This window comes from Calonectris borealis, unplaced genomic scaffold (assembly GCF_964195595.1).
Source record: "Calonectris borealis unplaced genomic scaffold, bCalBor7.hap1.2 HAP1_SCAFFOLD_110, whole genome shotgun sequence".
Classification (NCBI taxonomy): Eukaryota; Metazoa; Chordata; class Aves; order Procellariiformes; family Procellariidae; genus Calonectris; species Calonectris borealis.
The window spans coordinates 208694-225722 of NW_027441498.1; the positions used below are offsets into that span (position 1 = coordinate 208694).

The following is a 17029-nucleotide window of genomic DNA, read 5'->3' on the forward strand; positions in this document are numbered from 1 at the left end:
CGTTCCAGCTCCTGCTTCCTACGGTTCTGGCTAACTGAAGCTCCCGCTCTGCACTGAAGCTCCTGTTGATTTCAGCTCCTTCTCCTTACAAGCTCCAGCTATTTGCAACAGCCTGGGCTTTTGACAAGGTCGTAAATCAATCGCTGTCAAAACTTGACTATTAGGATTAAATATCATAGGTGTACATTGTATAAATATTAATTAGTTTGTACGATTAGTTAGTTAATAACTATTCTAAGCAGTCGACAAGGAAGAGCTGGACTCGAAGAGGGCGTGCGGGGTCTGAAAAGCAGAGACCACCTCTTCCCCCCGGAGACCACCGCAAACGTTGAGTTTGGCCTGGTGCATGCCGGCCTCCCGCACTTCGGGGTCCAGCAGGACCAGACCCCCACCTCCGGGGGGGGCGGTCCACACACCTGCCCAGCCCCTGCTTTCCCCTGCAGCCCCAATGCCCTCCCACCCCCCCCCCCCCGCACAAACGGCCAAACCGGCTTCTGCTTTGGGCCCCCAAACCAGCTCACTTAGCGCCCACTTCTAAGCCCAAAAACCCAGCTGCTGCGCCTGTTCTCAAGTCCCAAAGATGCCCCCGGGGAGGGCAAGCGCTTGTGTGATGCTTCTGGCAGAAACGGGGCTGAAAGGTCTGATCCCGGTGCCGGGGGAGCAGAGCAGAGCTGGCTGGGACCAGCTTTTGCTCCTGGAACAACCCCAAGTCCCTGCTCCGAGGTCTTCCCCTTGGGGCCCTGGGGTGGACCTGTCCCTCCCCTTCAAACGCTCCAGGAGTTTCGGGGGCAGAAGGCCGTTTCTAAGCCCTCTCTCCAGCAGCTCCTCCCTCGACTCGGCCCGTGAAGCCCCCAGGCTCGCTGGGGCGGGCGGCCTCCATTGCCTACAGGCTGCCCGTCTGCCTGCAGGGAGGGCTGGGGGGTCCCCGGCCCCACGGGGCGACAGCGGGGACTCGCAGGGAGGGTCTGTTTGCACACAGCGCCTCCCCCCCCACCCCGCCGGCCCCACTGCGCGGCCCCCCTAGGGCACACAGACACGCCCCCCCCCCCCCCAGCCCCGCTCCCTAGATGCTCACAGCCCCTCCCCCGCCTGGAGCCCCCCCACCCCCCCTCCCCGAAGCCTGCAGGACCGCCCCCCCCGCCACAGCCCCACTCCTCGGCTCCACACTCACGCTGCCGCCGCCGCCTCGGTGCAGACCCCGCCGCGCGCCCCGTTGAAATACTCTCCGCAGCCAATCAGCGCGCGGCTCCGCCGGACCGCCCGCGCGGGGCACGCCGGGAGTTGTAGTCCCCGTCCCGGGAGTCCGCACGCGCACGGCGCCGCGTCCAACGCGGCTGCCTGTACATCGACACCCGTACAATGGAGGTGATCGTGCACGGACCCTGGTGCAACCCTTGTGCCCCCCATGCTCGCAGCCCCTCCCCGGTGTTTGCAAGCACCTCCCAGCCCCAGCACCCCCGGTGCTCACAGCACCCGACCACACCATTTTCTAGCCCCCTGGGAGCCCCAAGCCCCACTCTCAAGTCCCGCCAGGACCCACAGCCCCACTCCCCAGCCCCACTCCCCAGCCCCCCTAGGACACACAGCCCCCCAAGCCCAATCCCCGGCTCCCCCGGGACGCACAGCCCCCCCCCAGCCCCACTCCCCGGCTCCCCCGGGACGCACAGCCCGCACAGCCCCGCTCCTCGGCCCCCCCGGGATGCATAGCCCCCCCCAGCCCCGCTCCTCGGCCCCCCCGGGGGTCTGCAGCCTCCCCCCAGACCCACTCCCCAGATGCTCACAGCCTCTCCCTGGCCTGGCGCTCCGCCAGTCCCCCTCCCCGGAGCCTGCAGGTCTCCCCTCAGCCCGCCGTGCCCGCGGCCCCTCACACTCACTCACGCCGCCGCCGCCGCCGCCGCCGCCGCCGCCGCCGCCGCCGCCGCCGCCGCCGCCGCCGCCGCGTGGGTGCAGACCCCGCCGCGCGCCCCGTTGAAATAACCTCCGCAGCCAATCAGCGCGCAGCTCCTCCGGGCCGCCCGCGGGGGGCACGCCGGGAGTTGTAGTCCCCGCCCCGGAAGTACGCATGCGCACGGCGCCTTGCGCCGTGCGGGTGGCTGTGCAGGGACCCCCGCGCAACGGGGGGTCGGTGTGTGGAGACCCCCATGCAACGGGGGGGGCAGTGCAGGAGGACCCTTATGCAATTGGTTGGTGTGCAGGGGACCCTCGTGCAATGGCGGGCAGATGCGCGGGGACCCTTGTGCGATGGTGGCGATTGTGCAGGACCCTCGTGTGACAGTGGTGGTTAGTTTTCTTGGCAGTACGGGAGCAAAACAGCCGGTGTCTGAAACCACTGGGGTGTTTTGGCTGCTGCTGAGCAGCCTCGAGGCCGCCTCCGGTTCCCACGTGGCTCCCATGGTGTGCGTGGACCCTCCTGCAACGGGTGCAGGTGTGCAAGGAGGGCGATCCGGGGTAGGGGTCCCTCTCTGGAGGCACCCAGCTCGAGCTGGCACCTAAGAACTAATCGAGGAGTAATGAGGAACCTTCTCTCGCACCTGATGTTAACCAGCGGGATCCCAGGGTCAGACCCTGTTACGGTGATCGGACCCTGGGGAGGTGGCAGAGGGTGCTCTGGACAAGTTGGGGGGGTTCCCTGGGGAGGAGGGGAGCCCCCACCCCCCCGACTGTGGGCACTCCCCCAAGGAGCAGAGCATGGTGCAAGACTTTAGGGGGGATGAGGGCCAACAGGACCCCGAGATGGCGGTGCCAGCTCTTCCCAGCGTCTCCCCAGGCACCTGCTGTGCTGAGGTGGGGGGTGTGTGTGTCTCAGGGCTGGGGGTGACCGTGGGGTCCAGGAGGGACCCTGGGAGTGGGGTAGGGGGACATTGGGGGACAGAGGTGTTTCTCGGGAGATTGGGGACACCATGTGGGGGGTTGAGACTGGGAGGGATGACCCTGAGGAGGTGGGGGGCACCGCGGGGAGAAGGGATCCCACCCCCCACACCTGCAGCCACCCCCAGGGGCAGCTGGGACCCCGACCCACTGGGGGACCAGGATGGGAACGATGGGGACTCACTCATGGATACTGCACAGGTAATAAAACAGTTCATGCTGCACCCTGTTGCAGGGTCTCTGGGGTGCCCTGGGCGCCGACTCCCCACCACAGCCAGCCCTTCCTGGGGGTCTCCAGGCTGCCGGGCTCCTCTGGCCCCCAGCTGGCGGGAGCTGTGTCCTCCCAGCCGCTGGCCACGCAATGGCAGCAGCGACCCACGGCCACGCAGAGACAGGGCCGGGGACAGGGCCGGGGGATGTCTGCGCTCCACCTGGGTCTGCAGGGCTCGGGCAGGGGGGACCCGGCATCCTGCAGCTGCGCTCCCACCCTGGGGACCCCAAACACCCCTGGGGCAGACGGTGTCCCCAGCGTGTCCACCTGACGGGGGGTGGCCTGTGCCCCTGCACACCCGTGTGCGTGGCGGGGGGGACGCGGGATGTGCCGCTGTCCCTGTCGCTGCTGGCAACCGGCATGGGGGGAAGGTGACAGTGAGGGTCCCCGCCAGTGGCCCGGAGCTCGTCACCGCTGGGGGGACGGGGGACAAGCAGGGCCAGCACCAAGGAGCGACGGCAGCACAGCCCACTCTCTGGGGGTCCCCGCCCCCTGTCCCCAGGGGTCCTCTCCGTCCCCGTGTTTTATTGGGGGAACACAGAGCCCAACGACCAGCCGCGGGGACAGGGGACGGGGAGCTGCCCCAGGGATGGGGACAGCACCGGGACACGCCGACACTCTTGGGGGTGCTGGCATGCGGGGGTGGGGGGGGTGGGGTACCCTAACTGTTGCCGCCCGGGATGACGAATGCACCGGCATGGGGACGGCGCAGGGAGGGGCCAGAGCCGGCGCGCGACCGCCGGGCTGCAGGACCACGCTTCGGCTTCGGGGCGGCAGCAGCGAAGGCGGCGGCGGCGCGGCTGCGCACCTGTGCGGTGCCGGCGCTGCAGTACCGCGATTCGGCCACGGGGCGGCAGCAGCGAGCAGCCGCCGGGCGGCGCGGGGGCGCGGGCGGCGCCGGCGCCGCAGTTCCGCGCTTTGCGCGCCCAGCGCCCGCCGGCACCGCGCACGTGGGGCAGCAGCGGCGTTTCCTTACCGGGACGAAGCAACGAACGCGGCGGCATCACCCCGCAGGCACCACGGTACGGCATTGCCGGTACCGGCGGACGGCAGCGCGGAGAAGGGGGGCGCCACCGCGCATGCGCGGCTCAAGGGCTGCAGTACCGAATTCTAGTCGCCTGGTGGCAGCAGCGAGCAAAGCAAAACCGCGCCACTGCGCATGCGCGGCTCAAGAGCTGCAGTACCGAATTCTGGTCGCTCGGTGGCAGCAGCGAGCGAAGAAAAGCGTGTCACCGCGCATGCGCGGCACCGAACCTGCAGTGCCGAATTCTGGTCGCTCGGTGGCAGCAGCGAGCAAAGAAAAGCGCCCCACCGCGCATGCGCGGGTCAAGAGCTGCAGTACCGAATTCTGGTCGCTCGGTGGCAGCAGCGAGCAAAGAAAGGCGCGTCACCGCGCATGCGCGGCTCCCGACCTGCAGTGCCGAATTCTGGTCGCTCGGTGGCAGCAGCGAGCAAAGAAAGGCGCCCCACCGCGCATGCGCCGCCCCCGCCCTGCAGTGCCGAATTCTGGTCGCTCGGTGCCAGCAGCGAGTAAAGAAAAGCGCCCCACCGCGCATGCGCGGCCCTCGGCCTGCAGTGCCCACTTTTGGTCGCTCGGTGGCAGCAGCGAGGGCAGCAACGCGCCCCACCGCGCATGCGCGGCTCAAGAGCTGCAGTACCCAATTCCGGCCGCCGGGTGCCACCGTCGCCTCACCGACCCCTTCCCGATCTCTCCGCCCAGTTTGGACCACCGAAAGACGGTAACTGCTTACTGGGGGTACTGGGCTTAGATTTCCCTGCCCTTTTCCCACTCGCGGCCCGGGCACTAATCTTCATCGCCTCTGTACCAAAAAAAGCACCCGGTGGCCCCAGCATTTCAGTCCTTTCCCTCTGGCCGCTTTACAAGGCCCGTGGTTGTTTCCGTCCGTGCCCCCCAGCCCATTACCTGGGGACGAGAAGCAGCACGGGGAACCTGTGGAACAGGTTTCTTTCTAACCCGGAGGAAGCCCCAGGGATCGCCGTCTCGGACTGCAGGTGACATCGGGGTTGTGGGAGTGACAGCAGCGACTCAACAGATGCTGGAGAGAGATTTAAAAAAAATAAGGCCACACGGGTGGCACCCTGAAAGCAGGGGAGGGGCAGCTACGTCCATCAGGAAACCGCGCTTCTGAGCGGACCAGGTGCGAGTGGCTGATCTGCAAACGAGCGATACGCTGGTGGTCCTGGGGCTGTGTTGCGGTGTTTGCACCTTTCCTCACCTCTGTGCTATCAGCACTCCGCTCTCCTCATCCTGCACACACACAAGGCTTGCCACGCAAGGCTTGTCACTTGGAGGAGAGACACTGCACGACGTCACTTACCACCCTGCCCTCCAGCGTGCAAAGTAATTAGAAATGAAGCAGGGAAAGCCAAGAGGCCTGCTGGTGTATTAGGCGTCCTCAGCAGATGACCGTAGAGCCGGCAGGTTCCATCCTTGCTCTGTACAGGGCGCGTAGCTCTGCACTCCTTGCCGCTCCTGCCAGCAAGCGTCACGGTTGCACTTTGCTGCCTGCAACACGCAGCACCTAGTAGGCTGGAGGGGCTGTTCTGCCAACGTGACAGGGGAGCAGCTCGGTTCCTTTAGCTGCCTAATTTGCCTCCTTGAAACAATCACTTCAACACTTGGTTTCTTTATTTTAGACCCCTCTGCATATCTCCTGGCCCGCGAGCCATTTTCAGCTAGCCACGCAGCTAAGTACGGTGCTGGTAGAAACCCAGCTGCCATCTCGCTCCGATGTCAAAAGGCTTTTGTAACTTGAACCCCCGATTGTTTTGCCATCGAGACTGCAAGGCGAGGAATATGCCTCTACCTGAACAAGCAAGACACCTGCCAAATAGCTGAGCTGTGCGCAGTGATAGGTGGCTGCCTGTGTCCGACACCTTTTTCTGCTAAAACCAGAGCACGCTTCCCTTGTGAAGAGCCATCGGCAGTACAGAACGTACCTGAGCTCTCCTTGCACCGGCTCCCCAGAGAACGGCGTCTCAGTTCGACTGAAGCGTGCAGCAGCCTGTCGTCATCGCAGCCCCTCACCCTCGAGCGAGTGGCTGCCTGTAGCAGCGGCAGAACCGCTGCTGCGCAGAGGGGAAAGGAATGGCTTGGCGTCAAGCTCTGCGGGCTGCCTGTGGCCCCTGCGGAGCCGACGACCTCGGCAGCCCATACAAAGGGCGAAGCTAACCACCTGAGAAGGAGGCAGAGGGTGTAGCAGTTTCTGCCACAACCATACTTCCCAGCCTGCTGCTGGAGCACAAGGCACTTGAAAGCAGCAGGAAAGAACAAGGATGGCCTAGCAAGATGGCAGGAATAACACGGACAGCCTAAAGCATTTAGCCAGGCAGGGCTTACAACTAACCTTGAGTCAGGGTTTAATCCCAGCCGGCAACTAAGCACCACACAACCACTCACTTGCTCCCCCCTCAGTGGGATGGGGTAGAGAATTGGAAGGGCAAAAGTGAAAAAACTCCACTTGTAAGGAAAAGGGGCGGGGGGAAACCAACAGAGAGAAAAACCCAAGACAGACAAGCGGTACAAATGAAAACAATTGCTCGCCACCAACCGACCGATGCCCAGCCAGCCGCAGCCCAGCAGCGGCCCCCCTGCCAACCTCCCCCCGAGTTTTATTACATGACATCATACGGTCTGGAATATCCCTTGGGTCAGGTGGGGTCAGCTGTCCCAGCGGTGCCCCCTCCCAAACCCTCGCGCACCCCTAGCCTGCTCGCTCAGCAGGAACTAACGCAGCCCTGCGTCATCAACGCCCTTTTCAGCACAAACCCAAAACGCAGGAGGAGGGAGAGTGGGGTGGGAGTGGGGTGCAGGGGAGCGGGAGGGGGGTGCCACAGTTTGAACGGGGGGCAACGGGCAGGTTGGCGGGGTAGGCAGCACCCCAGGGGTCCGGGGCAGAGGGGTTACGGGGAGGCAGTGCGGAACACGGGGGGGTGGGGAGGAGGGAGAGGAGAGAGGAGGGCAGTGCGGGCACGAGGCAGGAGGGCAGGGGATACGGGGGGCGCGTCACGGGGAAAACCTCGCACGGGGGAAAAACCTTGCATGGGAAAGGGGGGGCGGACACTGGGAGGGGCGTGTGTGGGTAGAGACATGCGTGGGGGGACATGCGTGGGGCTGACCTACGCCAGGGGGTCCACCCAGGACCACCCACAGCAGATAACTCACCTGGGATAATCCGCAACAGATAATCCGTTCCCGATAACTGACCCTCACTGGATAACCCACACTGGATAACCACGAGCGATGCCCCTCAAATGGCTGGTGTTTCACCCCAAATCTTCCCCAAATTGGGGGGTTTTTTGCTTTTCTATAATATAAAAATTGGGTTTTTTTCCTTTTCCAAAACATTCCTTTTGGAAGTTTTTCAATGCTTTTTCACAACAAAAGTTGGTGATTTTTGCTTTTGGTTTTATGCGTGAAAATGGGGTTTTTTTTTTTGCTTTCCGGCTGCCCAAATCCAGGTGGATTTGGCTTTCCCAGGAGCTCCAAGTTGGGTATTTTTCCCCCTATATATATATATATATATTTTTTTAGTGAATCTATTTATGTTTCACTTATACCCCCCTATTTCCCACTTATTATATATAATACCTGTTCAGACTATGTATCCGTTGACTTATATATTTTGACACTGAATGTCTTTATAGACTTCTCTATTTACACTTACATATATTTACACCTCTATCTTTATAGACTTAGGTATCTATTTAGGCTTAGATATCTATTTACACTTATATATAATCTCTTAGATCACATATAATATCTATTTAGACTCTCTATGTAACACGTAGTAAGTGTAGATAGCGATATCTATTCAGACTTTTTTCTATTTTAAATTCCTTCATACATAAAATATATCATCCTTTTTGCATTTGAAAGTCCTTTATTTTTTAATTTATATGTACGCGAGTTATTTCTGTATTTTAAAACCCTATACACGTCTTTCGAATTTTTGTATACTCTAAAATAATACTCTAAAATAATACTCTAATATAATATGGCAGATATAGGTTCTTATTTTGAAATCCTTCTATACATATAAATGAATATTATTTTTCAATATATATAACAATGAGAGATTTTTCTCTATTTCAAGGCCTCACAGATATATTTACAGTTTTTAAAATTTTTTGAACCCTCCCCCCCCCGTGAATTTTCAGGCATTTTTGGGCCGTGACCCCCTTCCTGGGGGACCCGCCCCATGTCCCCCCCATTCCCCACTCACCTGCTCCTCCACAGCATCATCACCCGCCCGGTGATGTTGGGGTGCCCCAAATGACATCATCACCCTCCCAGGCCCCCCAACCCCCCTTTTTATTCAGCCCCAAAAAAGGCACAAAGTGAGGCACAAAAAGGCACAAAAGGCACAAAAAAAGGCACAAACCGGCCACACATGACAGAAGACACAGATGTTGCCCTGAGGAAGGAGAGACACTTATTTTAGCGGTACAAGGAGGGAATTCACATGGTTCGTCCCCCACCCAAACCCCCCCCCCCAGGCTTCACCTTGAGCTCCTGGCCGAGGTTATGGAGATGTCGCCGCTCCATCTCCAGGCCATGGAGCTGTTCCTCCTGCTGCCCCAGCCGCTGCTCCTGGGCAGCTGCCCGCGCCCACAGCTTGGCCGCCTGTGCTGCCTGCCGCTGCACCGTCTCCTCCGCCAGCTTCAGCTGCGCCTGCCAGGAGGGAAACAGCAGCAGTTGCAGTGGGAGAGGTAAAAAACAGCCCCAGCAGGGGGGGAAACCAGCCCCGGATGTAGCGTGGGGCAAAAACTGAACCTGGTGAGGGGGAAAAAATGAGCCCCTGTAATGGCAGGGGGAGAAAAGCAACCCCACCAGGGTGGAAAATCAGCCTTGATGGGGGAGAAAACCAGCCCTGGTTGAAGGGGCAGGGGCAAAAAACAGCCCTGGCAGGGTGGAACACCCCAAAGCCCCGGGGGGGGCTCATGGGGGACCCCAAAAGTCAAGGGGGAATAGCAGCAGTGGGGAGTGAAATTAATGGGCAGAAGAACATAGAGTGTGTCCCCAAAACTGGGAGGTCCCCAAAACCCCAGGGACCCCAAAAACCAAGGGGAAGCAGTTGGGGAAGAGGAGCAAAAACGGGAAGGGAGGAATAAAATCAACGTGGGGAAGAGATGGGGGGAATCCTTGAAACTTGGAGCAACACCAAAACCCCAGGGGGGTCCCCAAAACCCCAGGGGGGGTCGCTGCCCCCTGAGGGAAACCAGAAAGCCAAAGAGAAGCAGTGGGATGGAGGAGTGGCAACGGGGCAGCGTGGAGCATGAAATCAAGGGGGGAGGAAGTGGTCAGGGTCCCCCAAAACTGGAGGGGGAGGAGGGGGCGGCAAAACCCCAGGGGTGTCCCCCAAAAACCTGGAGGGCATCACTGACCCATGGCGGGACCCCCAAAATTCAAGGGAAAGCAGCAGGAGGCAGGAGCAGGAATGGGGCAGTAGGGGGTAAAATCAAGGAGGAGGGGAGATGGAGGGGTCGCCAAAACCTTGGGGATCAGGAGGGGATGCCAAAATCCAAGCAGAAGCAGTGGGAAGGACAAGTGGAAATGAGGCGGGGAGAAAGAAATCCATGGGGAATCCCCCAAAATCTGGGGGGGCTCAACATACTCCAGGGGCCCCCAAAATGCCCCCGTCAGGACCCAAACAGTCGGGGGGGGGGGGGGGGCCTTGAAACAGGTAACAGAGATTTAGGGGCCACTGGTGGGAAGGGGGGTCTCCCTGGAAGTGAGGGGATCCCAAAATGGCCCCAGGGTGGCTCAAAATGGCGAAGGGAGAAGCTCCTGGGGAGGCCCTGAAATCGCTCCTGGGGGGCTGTGAAACCCCCCGGGGGGTCCAAGCTTAGAGGGGAGCCCCAAACCTGGCAGGGGGCAGGGCTTAGACCCAGGAGGCGGGCTCTAGACCTGAAAGGGGTGTGGCTAGAGCCAGCCCCCCTCCCCAAGCCAGCTTGTGGGGAGGATCTCCGGGTCCTGTTTAGGGTTGAGGGGGTAAAAATCTTAGGCGGGGGAGGGACTGGGGGGTATGGGGGAGGGACTGGAGGAACGCAGGCATTCAGGGGGGATGAGCGGGGGTGGGGGAGCAGTACCTCTTGTAGTAGGTATCAGTGCGCCCACACGAGGTCCCAGATTTCCATACCACCTTCTGCCACTTCCAGCCCGGTCCCAGGACAGGGCAGTCCTGCCAGCCCTCTGCCACGCTGCCCGGGGGAGCTACTGCGGAGGGGATGAGCAGCTCCCCAAAACCCCCCAAAACACCTACTCCCGCCCACCCAAAGCTACTGCGAGGGACGCAGGCAGCGCCCGAAGCCACACCGCCTGCCCGCAGGCCCGCCCCGAGCACCCCCAGCCACGCCCCCACCTCGTAACCCCGCCCCAAACACCCAAAGTCACGCCCCCCCACCCCAAGGACCCGTACTCCCGCTCCACGCAGGTGGCGCTGAAGCCCTGCCCCCTTTCCCCACACCACGCCCCCAAGCTCCGCCAGGCGCGCGGCCAGCGCGGCTCCTCCTCCCCACCAGTCCCCCACAAAATACTGCCCCTCCGCCACGCCAACCCCCGCCAACTGCCCGCACCCACATGGATTCCCCCAGCCGCCCCGGTCACGCGTGAACTTCACCTCCCCCTCACTAACTACCCTCTCCCCCCCCAATCCACCCCCAAACTGCCCCTTTCCCCTCACAAACACCACCCCCCCCACCCAACTGCCCCTTCCCTCACACACATGGACTCTTAAACAGCCCCCTCGCCCCTCGGACACCCCCAAACTGTCCCTCCCTCACACGAACACCCTCCACAAACTGCCCCTGACCCACAAAAACACCCCGCCCAGGGGCCTGCATCCTGCCCCAGGCCCACTCCCCGGCCCCCTAATGCACACAGCTCCCCCCGACCCCACTGCCCAGCCCCTCTAGGGCACACAGCCCTCACGCCCCCCCAGCCCCACTCCCCAGATGCTCACAGCCCCTCCCCTGCCTGGAGCCCCCCAGTACCGCTCCCCGGGGCCTGCAGGACCGCCCCCCGCCCCACTGAAATACCCTCCGCAGCCAATCACTTCGTGGGGCGGGGAGCGAGAGAGCGGCTCTGCGGTGTGAAGCTCCCTGCCGAGTTCAACCACAACCGTCAGTTCCCCCTGCACCGATTTCCGTGAATGCAGTTTCTGAGGCTTTAAACTGACGTCGAAGTGAGGCCCAGCAGCGGCCCCCCGGCCAACCTCCCCCCGAGTTTTACTACATGACGTCATACGGTCTGGAACATCCCCTGGGTCAGGTGGGCTCAGCTCTCCCAGCGGTGCCCCCTCCCAAACCCCCGCGCACCCCCGGGCTGCTCGCCGGCAGGGCGGGGCGAGGAGCAGAACAGCCCCCGGCGCTGCGCAGGCGCTGCTCAGCAGGAACTGACGGAGCCCTGCGTCATCAACGCCCTTTGCAGCACAAACCCAAAACGCAGGAGGAGGGAGAGCGGGGCGGGAGTGGGGTGCAGGGGAAAGCCTCGCGGGGGAGAGGGGGGCAGGCGTGGGGAGCGGCATGCTCGGGGGTGACCTACGCCGGGGGCTCCACCCGGGACAATGCACACAGATAACTCACCTGGGACAAACCGCAACCGATGATCCGCTCCGGGTAACTGACCCTCACGGGATAATCCACACCGGATAACCCCCAGCGATGCCCCTCAAACCGCTGGTGTCTCACCCCAAATTGGGAGGTTTTTTGCCTTTCCATAGTATGAAAATTGGGGTTTTTTTCTTTTCCAAAATATTCAACTTGGAGGTTTTTCGGCGCTTTTCCGCAACATAAAAATTGGTGATTTTTTGCTTTTAGTTTTGTGCATGAAAATGAGGACTTTTTTTTTTGCTTTCCGGCTGCACAAGGGAGCTTTCCGGCTGCACAAGGGAGCAAATCCAGGTGGATTTGGCTTTCCCGGGAGCTCCAAGTTGGGTATTTTTCCCCCAAAATTGTGATTTGTTTTTTGTTCCCCCACCCCCGGACCCACCCTTGCAGACCCTGATTCAGGGGTTTGGGGGTATTTTTATGCCACAGTGTCAGGTCCCGCTCTGGGCGTGCACAGCCCCGCAGGGGAAAGTCCCCATTGGGGGAACTGGCCCCAAATCAGGATGGGAAAAGGCGGTAAAGGCGAAGGGGAAAGGGGCAGCTTTTGAAAGCGCTTTTATATCTTCAATGAGAGGTATTGGGGGGGGGGGGGGGGGGGCAGCAGGTGGTGTCAATTCTTTACATCCTTTCTATAAACAGGGTTTCTTTGCATGTTAAAAACCTTATCTATCATAGACATTTACACTTACGTATCTATTTACACATACATATACATGTATTTAGGGAACACATTTATGTCTCACTTCCCCCCCCCCCCCCCCCCCCCGTTTCCCACTTACTACATGCAATACCTATTCAGACTATATATCTGTTTAGACTTATGTATTTTGACACTTAAATATCTTTATAGACTTCTCTATTTACACTTACATATATTTACACCTGTGTCTTTATAGACTTAGATATCCGTTTACACTTGTATCTATTTAGACTTAGATATCTATTTACATTTATATATAACTTCTTATATCACATATAATATCTATTTAGACTTACTATGTAACAGGTAGTAAGTGTAGATAGCTCTATCCGTTCAGACTTTTTTCTATTTTAAATTCCTTCATATACAAAATATATCATCCTTTTTGCATTTTAAAGTCCTTTGTTTTTTAATTTATATGTACGCGAGTTATTTTTGTATTTTAAAACCCTATATACGTCTACTTAGAATTTTTTTATACGCTAAAATCCTTTATATAACATAGTAGATATAGGTTCTTATTTTGAAATTCTTTTATGTATATAAATGAATATTATTTTTCAATATACATAAAAATCAGAGATTTTTCTCTATTTCAACGCCTCACACACATATTTACAGTTTTAAATTTTTTTTTTAAACGCCCCCACCCCCCCCCATTAATTTTCAGGCATTTTTGGGCTGTGACCCCCTTTCGGGGGGGGGGGACACACGACACCCCCCCATAACCCCTCCATTCCCCACTCACCTGCTCCTCCACGGCATCATCACCCCCCCGGTGATGTTGGGGTGCCCCAAATGACATCATCACCCCCCCAGGCCCCCCAACCCCCCCTTTTTATTCAGCCCCAAAAAAGGCACAAAATGAGGGGAACGGCCCCAACCGGCAGCTCGTTACTTTAATAATGCCATTTACGGATGTACGCACGCACCCCCGCCAAAAAGGGGGGCTCTGCTAGATAGATAAAGGAGGGGTGGCCCCCCAAACGGTTGCAGCCCCCCCCAGCCCCTGTCCCGCAGGCTGCCAGACGGCCCCTTACCCTCAGCACGCCTAACGACCGGCAGGCAAACCTGGGCCGGGGGTCTCTCTTGAGCACCACGGGACGCTTACAGCGAGGCATCTGAAAAACAAAAATCCCAACTGGCATTTCAGCATATTAAAAAAACAGCACCGAAGGCAGCAGAGGAATTTGGTCAGGATAAGGGAGAGGGTAGCAGTCGAGCTAAAGGAGGGTGCCGGGCAAACGGGTCAGCTCGAAATACAACACGGCCTTTAAAAGCTCGAGCGATTCGAACGCTTAAAATCAGCGTGAAGACTAATTGACGCGATTTTGAACACGTTCTTAGCAGAGAAGTAAACGCTCTCGCTGGTGCTGGAAAACGTCTCGTCCCTTCCTTACCGCACCGCTGCCGGGAGATAACCCCGTGAGGCTGCAGGACAAGGGCGCGCCGTAATCAGCATCTACGCTCACGGATCCACCACCACAGCTCCAGCCCTTGCGCTGCTGCTGCTGCTGCTGCTGCGCATCTTGCTTGCTTGGTCAATAAAGCTGAAAGTGAAGTGTAAAACTTGGAAGAGTAAAATGAAAAAGAAAGAACAAATCTCAGCAATTCATTTTATGCTAAAAAGGTGCGTGTACGTTTACATGCGTACAAGAAGACGACTTATACTATAAAAATATTTGATTTTCCTTTTGCGTTAATTGAAATCGCAGAGCTGTGAATTCATACCGTTAAATTATCTACCTCCAAAATACACAGCTATCGTTTGACCAGGGGTTTTGCGTGTGTGACATGACTAGGAGGGACGCCTGGCCAGCTGCGCCGAGACCGATGCTACCGAACTGCCGGGGAAACGCGCCATTGAAAGCGAGACAGAAATAAAGTACTTCAGAGCACTCTGTCAAAAGATCGGGAAAAAAACCCGTAACGTTCAGTTGCCTCTCTTTTTAAATGTTTAGAGCAACTACCCAACTGCTTAAGTACACCTAATAAATTATACGCTACAGCTGTTTGGCAGTTGCAGTTTAAACAATGCAAGTCAGTTTGGAAATTATACAATTTTAACTTTCTTTTTTAAATTTCATTTACGATAGAAAAATCAGTGAGATACGAGATCTCCCACATGGTTTTACATTTTTGGGGGCGGGGGGGAGGGGGGGGGCAGGCGGTGGGGAATATCAAATCCCCGGTGCTGCAATACATAAGGCTACCAAAAAGGATTGGCAGATTTGCTACTGCTGTTGGCTGTACCCAAGCATGCGGAGGAACGCGTTTTTACGGCATCTCGACTGTTACAGCGGAGAACCAAAGACCAGCGATACATCGACTACTGGAAGGCGTGCTGCGCTTGGGTCTTTGCAAGGAAATCGACTTCCTACTTTTTTTTTTCCAGAGAGAGTGAAAAGTCTCGTTGCGGATGACTTCTACTGCCAAGTACATCACCTCTGAAGATCCATTCTGATGGGAAGTTCATAAAAGGCAACTCCTTTGAATGAGAAAGATTTCCATTCTGGAAAATCTCTTTCCAACTGAAGTCAAAATTACACACTGTAGGTCAAGGAAAAAGGACATCATAGAAGCAGTAAAACACATCAGGACTCTCTGTCGCTAGTTACGAGGCTGCCAACGCTCCTTGGGAAAGCCTGGAAAACGCACCGAAGCGACGCTGATTTGTCCCGTTTTGTCCACGTCTCTTCTTTGACCTTGACTGCTTTTAGCACAGATGCTAGTATCTCAGTAAGGTTTTCGAGTACTACTGTAAGGTATTTTAAACACTTACTGACTGAAAAAGCATAAAGCTTTTATCGTGAAAACCAAGTCTGTTTCTCCCGAACATCCAAACTCTTACAAACGGTTCCTTTCCTCTTCTAGTCCAACATTATTTTCACAGTACCCTTTAATAGTAAGCCCACAGAAACCGAAGACTGTGCTGTCAGGAAGAGAAAATAGACGGAGGGAAGCAAGCTTTGCATAGGCGTACCACGCTCCAGAACAGACCTTCTTTATTTTTAGTATTTGTGTTAAAATATTTCACGTTAAAAAATTATATAGAAGGAGAGTTGCCGCTTTCTTAATGTTAACTGTAAAGTCCATATCACAGGCGTACCTTGTACTTGCAGACCACTACGGATCCTTTCCGTCTGTCTCGTACTTTCACAGCAGAAGAAAGGGCGACCGCGGCGAAATGGTGGCCGTTGACATTCTGCTGGGGGGGGGGGACACCAAACAAACCCCCGCCCCCCCCCCCCCCAAAAAAAAAAAACATTTAGCACAAAGCTTCCTTTTCTGTGAAGACTACAACTGAGTGGAGGAGAAAGTATTTTGCATCATCTTTGGTACAGCTGTTGATACAGCCCACTAGAGCTTTTGCATGTTTTAGACAACCGTGCCTTTTTTTTTGGCTCATTGGCAGCTTTAGTTTCGCTAGAACGCGCTTTCCTAGAGACACGCAGGTGACAGACGCAGATACCTACATGCATTTTCTCAAGCCTAAGTATAGCCGCGATTTCCTCACCCTATACGTCCCAAGTTGAGTGTTTTTGTTAAAGAGTACAGCAACCCATCTGTCCTCGTGAACTCGCTGCAAAAGAGGAATCCTTTTTTCCAGGCCGTTTCTCCAAACGGTCAAGATCTTTTAAAACTGCAGTTGTTTTAAAACTAGCCATTTGGAACACATTGCCAAACAATGTTTGGCAGTAAGACTTTGATGTGTTTGACACACACAAATTTGGGGTAACTCGCTACTTGCTTCCTGTTGTTGTGGTGGTTGTTCTTCCTTCAGAAATTCTACTTGTAGCCAAGTTATTCGCTACTGGTTCAAGCATTTACCTTCCAGGTATTACCAGCACATTTACACAGGCGAGGAACTAAATTGCTCTTCTAAAACTACCCGAGTGAAAATTACAGCCATGAAAGAGGAGTGACAGAGAAGGAAAGGAGAGGTCAGGCAGCAAGAGAGCTCTGCAGGCTGCCACCAGTCAACATCGCACTCTTAAAAAAAAAAAAAAAAAAAAAGACAAGACAAACACAAAAAAACCCCACAAAAATCAACAACAAAACAAAACCTTGACGTTGTACCTGTTTTTTCTTTTGGAGCTCGTCCCTGTCTCAGCAGATTGTCTTGTCAGAGCATGAAGTGCAGATGATCTGTATCCCGACGACACCTGCACGCGATGAGCACGTGTTCAGAAATAGTCCAGATCTGTAAGACTGGTGTCATTTTTGTGGTTTTAAGAATCATAACTCATTTTATTGACCGATGCATTTGTGAGGAAACTAAGTAACTTTTCAACGTAGCCTCTCCTTGGGGAGAAAAGTGCGTTAGGGAGTGAAAAAAAATTTATGATTCAGAGCTCGCAACCATGACGGAGCAGCAGGGAAATTAATGAAAGTGAAGACCAACAGCAGCAACATTAAGCGACATTTGGCTTTAATTCTGATCACGTACTTAAGCGACTCTCCAAGTCTATACCTCGAGCCTATGAATGCCTAGCCCTTTTTTGGAAGGACAAACTTTTTCCCTTAAAAGTCCTAGATTGAAGACTCCGCTGAACAGA

The 17029-nt window shown here is 56.5% G+C and overlaps 1 long non-coding RNA gene across 1 annotated transcript; it reads right to left on the minus strand.

Moving 5' to 3' along the window:
- Positions 1–13505: 13505 nt before the first annotated feature.
- LOC142076750 (uncharacterized) lies at positions 13506–14065 on the minus strand. The gene is made up of 2 exons (XR_012671308.1): positions 13871–14065; positions 13506–13591 (listed from the first exon to the last, which is right to left on the minus strand). It is a non-coding gene; the product is annotated as an uncharacterized LOC142076750 (long non-coding RNA).
- Between the last annotated feature and the right edge of the window lie 2964 nt (positions 14066–17029).